This window comes from Colias eurytheme, chromosome 15 (genome assembly GCF_061535395.1).
Source record: "Colias eurytheme isolate Ceu_HAF_F1 chromosome 15, ilColEury1 Martin Lab GWU primary, whole genome shotgun sequence".
NCBI lineage: Eukaryota > Metazoa > Arthropoda > Insecta > Lepidoptera > Pieridae > Colias > Colias eurytheme.
Window position 1 is genome coordinate 11,950,872 of NC_142994.1, and position 14,172 is coordinate 11,965,043.

Below are 14,172 nucleotides of genomic sequence, written 5' to 3' on the forward strand. Positions count from 1 at the left end.
AGTGAAACCAAATTTACAAGGTAAAGGAAGCCAGACGTATCACCGGGACTGATGTTGCAAATAAATTTCCTGCCTTGAATGTTACATATCGATTTATTTCAAAATGGATAAACTTTAATATTACAAAAGCGATCTCTTTTCTTATCACTTGATACTGACACAGTGACCTTAAGTGGCAGCCGTCAGCTGACAATCCCATTTAGCTGTTGCGCATGCGTAGTACAGACTTCTCTGATGCGGGATGAAAATCAGGATATTCTGCAGTAGGTCCCCGACCTTCGTGGGGAGAGGGCGCTTTTGTCGCCTCGTCTCGCGGCGTTCGGAAAACGTGTGCGTATTTTTGTGACTCGTGTTGTCTAGCGGCAAGGTGAGTTTTGTAGCTTTTTAGTTAGTGTACCTGATTATTTTAATGGGTATTATATTTTACATAGTTGTTTTGGTTCATAAATATTAAATAAGAGTTTCTAAGTTGAAAATAAACGAAAGTATTTTGCGAAGGCTTATTTATATTATGTATTATAGAGCTTATGGATTAATTTTAAAATACCATTGTGCATTATTATTTGTTAAATTTCTGAAATTACTGATTTAAATAATACCTACTTCTTTTATTGAACTAACTATTGATAACTATTCTTTTATTCTTAGAAATTTGGGATTTTTTAATCTCAACTCTACCAAGAGTAACTAAAATATTACACCAATAATTTTAAGACATACTTTATTTTTTACAACGTTCTCTAAACATTATATTGATAATTATATTAACAAATATTTCACATTCTAACACCTTAAACAATTACCAATTAAAAAACAAAAAGAAAACAAGCAAAGGATAAATACTAAACGCCCTGCCATCAATTCATCCGTCAAGCTAACATGTGTCTATCTATCCCCAAGTGGGGTTTGTGTTTGGAGCTGATTGTTGCCGGAAATTGAGCTAAATTTATAACTAAGCAGATCGATATGTGATTAGGAAGCTGTAGTGAATCGGTAATATGTTTAATATTGGATAATAAGAAGATGTAAGTTTGGATTGTCTTGCTTGAGAACGCTACAAGTCTAGGCTTTGACTTTTAAGGCTACCATTATTTTAATAACTCTAGGAGACTAGCTTAGGGTCCGCGGCATCGCCCGCGTATCTAAAAGAAACTCCTTAAGCACTGAGATATTCCACCCCGGGGAGCCTCTGTAGATAATGATATAATAATGATGCTCTAAGTCTACTCCTATCTTATCATAAATTAGCTCCGTTGTGACATGAAAGTAAGACAAACACACATTCGAAATTATAATATTATCCTTACTAATATTATATTAAATCCGAAAGTAACTCTGTCTGTTTGTTACGCTTTCCCGCATCAACCGACCTCTCAACCGATTTTGATGAAATTTGAAGCACGAAACAAAATTTAAAGAACATAGGCTACCTTTTATAAAAACACCACGCAGGCGAAGCCGCGGGCGGAAGCTAGTCAAGAATAAATGAATGGATTTAGATAAGATTGAAGATACTTTAATGTTGTTATTAAAGTTATATTTACATCGGAAACTATGAATGCGGATTGGCTTAACCAATATTTTATATCAAAACTGTTGAATACATTTTGATGAATAAAAATAATTATCCTTTGGAGAAGGTAAAAGTACATTTGGGATGGGAATCGTGGATAAAATTTTGAAGATGACATGATGTATGTCCGCTTGAGTTCGTCGCTGCGGGGATATAAAAATCTACTTATATTATAAACTAGCGGTCCGCCCCGGCTTCGCCCGTGGTACATATTTACGTTTTCTCTACATAAGAACCATCCTCGTACTTCAAGGAATATAATAAAAAAAGAATTATCGAAATCGGTTCAGCCGTTCTCGAGTTATGCGCTTACCAACACATTTTGCGATTCATTTTTATATTTATGAAGATAGGGAATATTTGATTATTTGTTTGTGTTGCATAAGTTCTTAAACTACTGGACAGATTTTTTAAATTGGCTTATCGTTAAAAAGCGCTATCTATTAGATACAGAAACTTACAATATAAACATTTATCGAGGAAAGCTATAGACTATATATCATCACGCTACGATCAACAGGAGCGGAGCAATGCGGGTGAAACCGCGGAGCACAGCTAGTATAGATATGAAGTAATAAATACTTTGATAATAATAAAACTAATTAGAATGCAGTATAAAGCTGTTCTTTTACCGCACTTGTGACGCGTTGCAGTTTGAGCTAAAAGTTCTTTCTATTTTGAACTTTGTGGTAAGCACTTAGATAGTAGGAAGTATTTTTGTAAGTCCTAATCAATTTCAATTACCTTTTACTGTTCTTGAAAAGAACGAGAGATTTTGTAATTGGTTTATTCATTTAAAAAGAAGGATAACTACACTATTGGACTAAATTAACTTTACTTACATATCCTGAACTTAAATACTCACATCCATTTGAAACTATAAACTACTATAACTATAAAATATAAATTAGAAGTTGAAAAGAATATTGTTACAGGACCAAAAATAACACGAACTTAGTAATGTAGAGCCAAGATAAAATACAAAAAAAAGAAACCTTACAAGTAATTTTTATCAACCCGTAATTCGTTTTACAAAAAATTAAAAGCTTAAAACAATTTGCGAAACTAAATTTAATGTTGTATTTACGGCATCGTAAATCCACTCCAAGAGCACTCTATTTTGTTTCACGTCAACGAAATCAAATATTTGCTCTGATTGGTAACCTTTTTATTTACAAGGACCTTAAATAACTTGTTTTGCTTCTAAAAACATTGAAATTACATTACGATACATGTAGGTTTTACTTTAAGATTGTAAATTAGATTTTATGTTGTTAACCTTGTATAATAAATTATATTATAATCCATACTAATATTATAAATGCGAAAGTAACTCTGTCTGTCTGTCTGTTACTCAATCACGCCTAAACTACTGAACCAATTTTCAAGAAATTTGGTATGGAGATATTTTGATACCCGAGAAAGGACATAGGCTACTTTTTAACCCGGGAAAATGACGCAATCCCGGAAATCCCATGGGAACGGGAACTATGCGGGTGTTTCTTTGACTGCGCGGGCGAAGCCGCGGGCAGAAATCTAGTTATTATATAAAATATGTAATTTCAAACATTTCAAAGTTTCAATTCTTTGACGTTACTTGGTGACATCACGTGTTTAAAATTGGTTTTCATTCTTTATCAATACATGTTTTTGTAATTTGCTTCATTCGTAAAAACAAAACCCACAGACCATTAAAAAAATCAATTGAACGCAACGAGTTGTATTGCAACAGGAAATACGGGCGAAACACTAAACGACCGGAACATTCAAATAATTTAAACATTTAAACGTTTAATGCGGGACCAATCCGATTACAATGTTTGAGGAGTGATTGTCCGCGAAGCACGCCTTGGGGTGGCGTTATCGAGTAATCTGTGCAACTTTGTTGGACATTTTTGGGATGTCTTGTGCGTGAGGGCCCTTAACGGTACCGTTAGTGGAGACATATGAAATCACGTTTGTTTTTCGAATGGTTGTTTTCGGCTATCTTATGTTTTGTATTTTAGCCGTTTATATTTCAGGATGGAGCGTAAAATAATACTTAAATTGATATCTGTGAAAAATTTTCAACAAGATAATCCAGTTCTACGTCAATCAAAATGTCATTAATATGTTTTTAATAATTAAATTGTACTCAAGTAACAAGTTACACAGCACTAAAACTGCTTTTGCAAAGGGAATAACAATAATTAATTAATTAATTTAATCAGAAAAAATGTAATCGAGATAGCATTTATTTTTGTCCCGTATGACACAAGCTTATAGATTTTCATCATTACAATACTATCTCTATCCGTTTTCAAAGCGATTTCTTCAAAATAATATTTAATGGTCGTATAAAAAGGTTGGATTGTGAAAAGACGACTTTTACGTAAATATCATCAAACGTCTTTGTGAATCTTGACCTTTGTAGGTCAATGAGGGCGAGTGAACTGGGGTGATCCGATTAGCGTATGTTACCGGCGGGATTACTTGCTGGACATTTACTTGAAGGTCTCTCGTATTTATCGAGTTATGTTATTTTACAAACAAATAACGGTAATAGGAAATTAAGCTCTGTATAACAACATTTAGGTACAATTTGTAATGAACTTTATCCTTATGTAGAAAGTTTTATACTAAAACATCTCAAAGCTCACGTATATCTCAAAACTTATTGTACAGAATGTAATAGTAACGGAGAGGACGGAACATAAAATGAGACCAAGTACTAATTATACCTATATATAAAATACAGCTATAATAATTTGTAGCAATATTATTAAATCAATTAATATCGTAACAATTTAATTAAAATACGAAAATTTCATAACAGATTTAAGTATTCTGCAGTAACAGCATTTGAGAGCTCATTAAGAAGAGACCTAGGTATACACGAAAGATAAATAAAATACCATTTATAAATTTAAATAAAAGAAAGCAATCAAAAAATTATCACGATAAATTTACGCTTTCTGTTGTAAAATATAAAATTACCAGTATATAAATAATTAATAAATATAAAGATACTCCAATAAATTAAAGAGGGCGTCGTAAAGCAGACATTTCATATAAACACACATTTCAGTAAGTGGCAGTAGCGTAATTTGTTTCGTGAACAGTCCACGCGTTTAATTTGCGCATGAGTTATTTTGTTTGTGTTTCATTAAAACGTTTACAGTGACACACGCTTCTGTAGGCGCTTTTATTATGTAACAGGGAAATCCGCGGAAACGGGCATAAATAAAATTTATTGTTAATTTTTTATATGGCTATTAATTCATCCGGAATTATGCTATATTATGTCGCGGATTGGTCGGCTCTTTGCTTCCTTTTAACTGTATTTTTAACGCCTCTTTTTTGTTAATACACCATACGCCATAATTATTATGACTTCTATTACTTGATATGAAATATAAATTTCCCAACACTAAAATAATTCTCAATATTATTTCAATTAATTACAACATTATTTAAATAAAATACCTAAACTTATTAGCAGTGTAGAAATATCTCGTATTTCGGAGGATTTGTTGTGTTTATACTTACATTAATATCTATTATATTAATAGAAATATTATAAATAATTGCTTGTTCTTAATTATATTCGGTATAGGGTAAACCTTCAGTAATGGAGAAGATATTTGTGAGTCTTGAGAAGTGATAAAGTACTTATACCTGGAAACAGCAAATGAAGCCGCGGGTTATTATTATAAAAGATGACTTCCATAGACACCCTGCACTTAAATTCCTGCATAAAAAACCTATAATATAATTATAAGAGCATTGCATTAACATAACTCTCGTCTCGTATATTTCAATGGTCCTCAAACCTGAAATACGCCATAATAAAATAATTTATTATGAAATGCGAATATAAAACGGAATTTCGTTATAAAAAACGTTTTTTTGAAATAATGCGTTTTGCGCTTGTGATAAAAATATTATGATTATGAAAGCAAATGAAGTGTAGAGTGAAATTTAGTGAAAATGCATTAAAATTAATAAAGGCGTTTATTAATTAATGGATAAATGTGGAGTTAAATATTGTACAATGGATTTTTATTTTAACGCTGTTGTGATTTGCGATTAAATTGAATGAAATGTATTGAATTTTAGGTACTTAATGAGTTGTTCATTTGAATTTGTTTCTTGAAATATATTTCATGGTCAATGTGACAGAAAATATTATAAAGTAATATAATTAATCCTTTATTTGAAGTATCAAATTCTGTTAATTGAAAGAAAATTAACACAGATAGAAGTTTTTTTCTAATAAAAGCTCAATACATATTTTAAATTCATATACCTATTTATTTTTCATGTATTTTTTATTTCAAAATATATCCGGCAAATAAATCTACCTTATAAGAGTATCCAATTAAACAACCGCAGTTAAATCAATTCACTCATTTGGATGTCACAGATATACATACACATATCTAACTTGTTTTGTTATATCAAATATATTTGTCATTGTTTTAAAATAACTACCATGTGAGTCAACAAACACAAGGAAAGCTTAACATGAGCACTCGAGAGACCATATTTTATTCATAGAGACCCTACGAGTAATAGGATTCCATGATCAAAGATTTAGGAACCCCGTTTCAGAGAAATATTTGATATGGTTAGAAAGTTTAGTGTTTTTCTACCGTTGTGACTATACACAAACTAATAATGATACAAAATATTGTTGATGGTGATAAAGAAAATGGTTTACCAATAAATTATTATTATAAAATATAGTTTTTTGTTAAAATACTTGTAGTGTAAAACTTTCTTTCCTGTAAATTCATTATTTTCATATCTTATTCAGAAACTTTCTAGCAAAGAGGACATTTTCACACTATTTAAAACAGGCTTTGAATGTAACAGCATTTATTATATTATCTAATGCAGATATCCAAATATTACAATCGATTTACATAATTTTTTCCAAATATTTTGATCGGTTACATTATTGACATAATTTTTATAATGTTCAGAATAACCTCGAATAAAAACAGCAAATGCAAAATGTATGTCGTACTATGTTAATTAATGAGAATAGTGCAAAAAGTAAAAGTCCAATTAACCCAATAAATAAGCGGGAAAGATAATATTTATCAATTAGAGTCCTAAACAGACTCATTTCTCTTAATTACAAATGAATAAACAAATTTACGTTCAAGTTTGGCATTAACATTATAACAAGCCTGTGTACATTCCTCTTAATTGTTTATATAAACATTGTTTTACTCTTAGCGTATTGTGTTCTTGTTAAAATGCTCATGTATTTCTTTATAATTAGTGTATTATACGCATATTAAGAATTTATCTACTTGAAGATATTAATACCCTTATATAATTTAGCGTTTAAAGTAAACATATCTATACTAATATTATAAAGCTGAAGAGTTTGTATGAACGCGCTAATCTCAGGAACTACTGGTCCGAGTTGAAAAATTATTTCAGTGTTAGATGCCCCTTTTATCGAGGAAGGCTAATATAATATAATAATATCATCACACTAAGACTAACAGGAGCGGAGCAATGCGGGTAAAACTGCGAGGCACAGCTAGTCGTATATATTATGGTTTCTTTTATCTAATACTAAATTAGAAACTTTAAAGTTTAAAATATATGAAAATGTAAAGCGATTTCGTGTGGATACCTTATACTCTTTTTAAAGGTAGTCTAACTCTTTATCTTAGTTACTAGAGGTGGAAGTTAACACAGCGTAAGACTTCTTTATGTAACAAAATGCTAAGCTAGGTACCTGCCCCGGAGAAAACACCCGCGGCTTACACATGCGTTATTAAGCAAATATACACATTATAGTATGTTTTTGGGACAATTAACGCATGTAAATGTGTTTTTGGCTTTTCTATTTTATATATTATTATGTGTCTTTCTAAAACACACAGCGTTGGTGAAGAAAGCTGTCTATGAATCCTATATATCTCTATGAAAAAGGGTCACCTTACCGAATATCGATGGATCTTTCACCTCACTAGCAAGAGCGCGTCCCTAGTATGTCATCTGTCATCGCCAATTTGACATCACCTTTGAAGCGCTGTCATCTGCCTCTGCCGGCATAGCGTTTATGAATTCGTGCGCAATAACATCGCGCAGAATATAATTAGTATTTATCTCTAGTAAAAGTGATCAGATTAAGTTACTTTTACCTGAATAAAACACATAAAGCGTTAAATTTTAGTAGTAATTGGTTTAGGAACGGAATTAGTTCCAATATGAAACACAAAAGACCACGTTGTCGGAAGAAAATTCGAAAACCGGTGCTTTGGTATGTATAATAGTGGCGGGAACTCTTTTTCGTCCTCGGAGGACGAGAGAAGCAATGGTTCGTCACTGCCCATTCAGTTGTAACTACCTCAACAAAAGTGAGTACCTACTACTTAGTGCCCACTACTACACAATTAGTTCAAAACAATTAAGAGGTACTTATATTTTAGATAGGTACAAAACCTGTCTATCACAATATTCTAAAGAGAGGAAATTGTTAATTAACTATTATAATATAATTTCAATATCTATCATGTATCAAGCATGTCACATATAGATTTTACATTACTTAAGATATGATATAGAATGTATAATGTGAACAACGGTCTCACACAATTTTCAGTATGAGGTACTGATTACTACAAGTTGAGATTACCTAGTTTATGGTAAATAATTCTTAACATAAAGAGCGTGTTTTCATAGTCAATTGATACCAGAATAAGCTTTGATTCTATGGGTACTTATTTGAATAAGTATTGAAAAATCATAAGAAATAGACATTGCATATTAGGAGATGTAGATATGTTTATATACGTTATCATCATCAAGGACCCATATTTACCATATCCCCGAACAGTTGAATGATATCATTCTTGCTTATAATGTTACCGATGATAATGATGTTTATCTAGTTCCTTTCTTACTTAAGTGAAAGAGCTTGCCTTAAAATTAACACTCAGGCGTGATAAAATTTTTATAATATCAACAGTAAAGTAACCAAAATCTTTGTATTTTTTATTTGTATCTTCTACAAAAATATGTACTGAAAATATGTACAAGGCGTCCTTAGCCATGATTAGCTTAGTATGGTTATGCTGAAAGAACTGAGTGTCCAGAAAGACACAGAAAAATATATGCCATACTTACATTCAGATATGCTTCTGGCAATAAGAGCTGATGGCTCCGCCAGGTTGATATTCAATCTGAGACACCTAAACACCTAGGTATTAACCAGGTAATTTTGATACATATCACAGGTTATAACGGTAATTAAATTTTTACAAAGCCAGGATTAGCTTGTAAAATTAGACATCATTGGTAACAGTAATGAGATTCTTCCAAGGCCAGGATTGGCTTGTACAATCAGGCATCATTGGCCTATTTTCTGCCTGCATATTGCAGCCATTTCAAATGGTCGCGGAGACCCTACAAGCTAGAGGTGCCCTCTTTCTGTTTTATTTAAGCTATTAAGTTTGGTCTATTGAGACCGTTACAAAATTAACTTCACAGGTCTTGTAGACTGTGAGGATTTTGGAAAAGCTTGATTGGCACTACAGCCACATAAAGTCCATTGCCTTCTGGTTTAGTTGGACAATTATCTTTTGGGTCTACCATGACTAATCCAATTTAACTTCACAGGTCGCGGAGACCATGGAGGTTTTGGTAAAGCCTGATGGGCAGAACTATTCCAATTCAACTTCACAGGTCGCGAAGACCATGGAGATATTGGTAAAGCTTGATTGGCACTCCAATCACAAAAAGGGCCACAGCCCTCTGATTTAGTTAGACTATCAGGATTATTCTAATAATTTAACTTCACAGGTCTCGGAGACCATGGAGATTTTAGTAAAGCCACAGAATGAGCCACAGCCTTCTAGTTAGACAATTATCTTTTTGTCTACAAGGATTGTTCCAATTAACTTTACAGGTCCCGGAGACCATAGAGATTTTGGGAAAGCAGGTTTGGCACACCAATTACAAAATGTACATTGTAAACCTGTACTTGTGCCTCATGTGTGATAGTATAGAAATGTCTGTGTTATTGCTAGTCCCAAAAGCTTCAAAGATAGAGCATACTGTGGTAGTCATTAAGAGGACCATGTCTTGCACTAAATAAGAGTTGCAGACAGTTCTAGACATCTAACACTGAGAGGACTGTACAGTTGTCGCCTCCAGGTATTTCTCTAGAGTTTCGCGCACAGCAGACCAAGAGAGAAAGGCTTTCCCTCTACATGCTACACAAGACTTACGAGCTGTGGAAAAGACAACATACACAGAAATGTCATAGTCTTTGTAAAAGAACAAGTTTGTCACTTCCTAACTACAGATACCGCGGATGCGGGCTGAGTAGGACATCTGAACAGTACTTACCTGTCAGAGAAATTGAGAGGGAAGCAGGGGACTTGGCCTTAGAATTTCTGACTTATATGTAGTGTACCATAGGTATGCAATAAAAATGCTTCTGAGTAGATTGAAAGGGGCGCACATCCTGTAGCCCAAGCAACCAATCAGACTTTGGTCGCCCACATACAAAGGTTGCTAACTCTCTTAGCCCTCACAACTGAGTAACTGTACCTAGATGAGAAGTTGAGAATAACTCTTGGCACGCTTCCAGGACGCCTAAATGGCTTCTGATTTAGATTGCCTCTCAAGAAATCTACCTGTACCGGAGTGGCTTCTCCTACCTTGTACAACAGGAAATATATTTCGGAGGCTCCTGATATGGTCCATTCCGCTATCCAAAGAGGTGCTTTAGTGCCAGGGCATATTTGCCAAAGCCTGCTTCGAATTATGCGACATCTGCAGTCGTTGATGGAGCTGACGCCTAGGCTGAATATTCCCTTCCAAGGATAATCCTCCAAGTGTACTAGCGCACCTCGCACCCCGGGACCCGGGCAGATACATAGCACCCAAGGGTGGCTTATGGTTAATATAATAAATAATAATAATATACGGGCATTTCTCCGCAACTCGATGTCAAGCGCCTAAAGATGGCTTATGGTTATTGACTACATATTATGGTTATATATGGTTATTGACCCGGAAGTCAGGAGCACTCAGACCATTGGTAAATGGCCTTACCCCCCAACTGCTCAGTCAGAAAAGGGGGGGGGGGGGAGAAAAAAGCCCATTGTAGAGCAAAGGAGAAAGAGCAGTTAGGTAGTGGTGCCCCTCCACAGTGCCAACATATGATCCTCCAAGCAGGAGGTGACTTTCATAATGCAAAAAAAAAAAAAAAAAATAGAAGAATGCATGTAATCTAGTACACAGAGATTCTATTTAGCTAATTAAATTAAATTAATTAATTTTAATTAGCCTAGGTCTATCATAAGCAAGCTGACCCTATTCTCTCAGGAGCTCTTATGCTATTACTGGGGTCAGGCCGAGAAGCTCATGACATGAACATGACTTCTGAAGATCTCAAAATAGAGTTTTTTATCGCAGCAAAATAAGATTATAACCTGACCTGAATTTGGATATAAAATGGATACAACAACATATTATCCATCAGGGGTTGGTTGTGAGGACAACCAGACACATAAATATGCCCAGTGACCCATGTGGAAAGGTTGATTCAAGTAACAAAGGACTGATTTTCAGTCTTAAAAGTAGATAATTGATTCTTATCTATAGAGGGGCGGACCCTTTAAGCTTGCAACACAAACCTTTATGTCTGGCTAGATAAGGTCCTTCCAGATCTTAAAGACAGTAGCAACCCTGTCCAGCAGTGGCTTCAAGAAGGTGGTAAGGGCACCAACCTGTTGAGGCAATGGAAGGACCATACAGTCCTTTATAAAGTTTTACTGTCAATCAGTCAATTTAGCCAGTGCCAGTGAGTCTGGTTTACTTTAAGGTAACCTTAAACTGTTTAATTAATTATTTAATTAATTGTAATTGATTTAAGATCCAAGTAATGATCAATGTGTAACAAACATGCTTAAAGCTTAAGGTACAGTTGTGTTAACATTGGTATTATAGTTATTTTATATACAGATGTTATTTACTGTAGTATTTAGCCTTAGAGGCTCCATTGTTTATCCTTGATAACATTGATCTTCCTTTGAGTTATAATTTTTAAAATGTTATTTTTATCTTATTATTTGAACTTTGATTTGTTTCAAAGATACAGAGAAATAATAAATCAGTTCTTAGGTTCTAAGACTTAGTTCATTAATATTGGCTTATGATTATCTGAGGAGAATAATTTAAAATTTAGAGGATATATGGTTAGTTCTTACATGAAAGAAAAACAATTTTTGTTGTTGCTACATAACCCCCTTGTATTGTTTTTAGAATTTAAAATATAACTTTATTTTACAATACAAGAGGTTCATTTAACATTCTGAAAGGAATGAAATTTAAGTTGTTAATACTCTTAGGTATTACAATATTAACAAGATAATTTATTTTCAACATAGCGTTTGTATGTCTTTCTTCACCAGCAGATATCAAACACATCTTCACCAACGCTGTGTGTTTTAGAAAGACACATAATATTGATGTTTTGCATTAAAACAAAACATGTATTATGTGTCGAATAAAACACACAGCGTTGCAGTTTACTGCTTGCTGATGAAGATGCTATGCCGGCAGAGGCAGATGACAGCGCTTCAAAGGTGATGTCAAATTGGCGATGACAGATGACATACTAGGGACGCGCTCTTGCTAGTGAGGTGAAAGATCCATCGATATTCGGTAAGGTGACCCTTTTTCATAGAGATATATAGGATTCATAGACAGCTTTCTTCACCAACGCTGTGTGTTTTATTCGACACATAATACATGTTTTGTTTTAATGCAAAACATCAATATTATGTTACGTGCCATTGAAGATGTGTGAGCAACTACGAATATGAGTTGATTGAGTTTTATTTCTTGAAAAAAAAAAAAAAAACTCTACCAAGTTTAAAATTTCATTTGTTCGTTTTTCTTTGTGTTTTACTTATAAGCATCACACTAATTTTTTAATTACAGAAAAACTGGCTAACTTTATGCATAAGTAAACGACTTATAATAGAAAATTTGCCGACCATTTTACAAACAATATACACAACAAGATGGCCGCCGAATTTTCAGAACTACAGAACTCAAGCAACAAGTCAAGTCCTAACCTTAATAGCCTGTAAACAGAAACATGAATATCATCTCAGAACCAATTACCCGCTAACTTGGTAGTGCGATTCGGTTTGTAGTTCACTTCAACTGTGCTTTGTTATTGACAAGGGGAAATGGATTTGATGCTCTTTCATTTATATGGGCCTGAACTTCGGTTACGGCGCGTATGAGTGTGCGTGTGCTAAGGTTGTGTGAGTGTGTGTGGAGTGCAAGCGTTTGTGTTGGTTGTGTGCGTGCGTAAGTGCATACGTGAGTGTGAATGATTGTAATTAAATTAAACTTTTTTACATATTCCTATTAATAGAGACGTAACCTATTTGAATTAAATATTTATTGAAATTGTAGTTATAAAGCTAACAAATATAAGAAACAAACACCTAACTAGTTACTAAAATTAAAACATTGAAACCAATTGAAAAAAATTCAAAGCACGTGAAATTTTTTCTTAGATAGAGAGAGCCCTGTAAAATTCCAACACTTAGAATATGAAATCCGGTTTTACCATATAATGCATTCAAAACACAATCTATTCAACCTAGCATTGTACCAGATAATTAAATCACGTCCAAATCCATTGTAGAATCTATACATTCTAAGTTTGACCAAGTACACCACTTCCAGCTAAAGTTTAGTACATCACTTAGTTTAAGTTTTGCCTAGTTTCTGAACGCTCTAATATATCGTTCTTTACCAAAAACGTGACATATTCCATACAATATTTCAATACAGGGAACCGCACAGCAACATAATTAAATTCTTCAAGCAAACACGGGATTGCAAGACATATTTCTGTGAGGGAATGCGGGCGGTAATAAACGTGGAGCCATGAATTTGCTGACGTCACAGTTTGTTTGCTACGTAATTGTGCTTATAATGGATTTTTGGTATTTTTTTCCGACGGGTTGATACAGTAAATGAAACATGAGCGTTTAAATGAGAGCTTCTTGGTTAAATCCAGTAAGATATAAAAAAGAGCGTAATTGCCGAGCACACGTGTCAGATGTGAAACTTCTTTGGCAAGATTCAAAGATCAATCGTCGCCCACTCCATGACGTGATGGTATTGCCATAACGCGACCTTAAAATTTTACTCTCAACGCGCCTAAAAGTTTCACTTTGCCACAGATTAGACACTAGCTCTAGCGCGTATTTCCAAACTATACATAGCCAGAACGCAACCATAGGAAACTGCTCGTGTATACTTTGTAATGCTGTTTTTAAGTTTGTTATTACAATATATACACGAATTTTGCGTACTGATCGTGTATACTTTGTAAAGCGGATGCTTGCTTCTTCTTTCCAAACTATACACGATCAGTACGCAAAATATGTATAACAAAAATAGCTAACACCACTTACGCTTGAGCGAAATAATAAATATATAGGCAATCAAAGACTTGTACAGCTATATCTATCTACTTTTATTCTTCTTGATTGATTCAGTAAAATATGGAATAAAAATATTATTAGGTAAGCTTAGAAAAATAAATAGGTAAC

General features: G+C 33.7%; 1 protein-coding gene across 1 annotated transcript in view; it reads left to right on the forward strand.

Annotated features, from left to right (window-relative positions):
* Window positions 1-282: 282 nt before the first annotated feature.
* The window catches only part of LOC149902615 (protein O-mannosyl-transferase TMTC1-like), a 148,766-nt gene continuing 134,876 nt past the window's right edge, over window positions 283-14,172 (forward strand). Inside the window, exon 1 of the mRNA XM_090110115.1 lies at window positions 283-367. The gene's annotated coding sequence lies outside the window, so the exon portion shown is untranslated. The remainder of the gene's footprint in view (window positions 368-14,172) is intronic.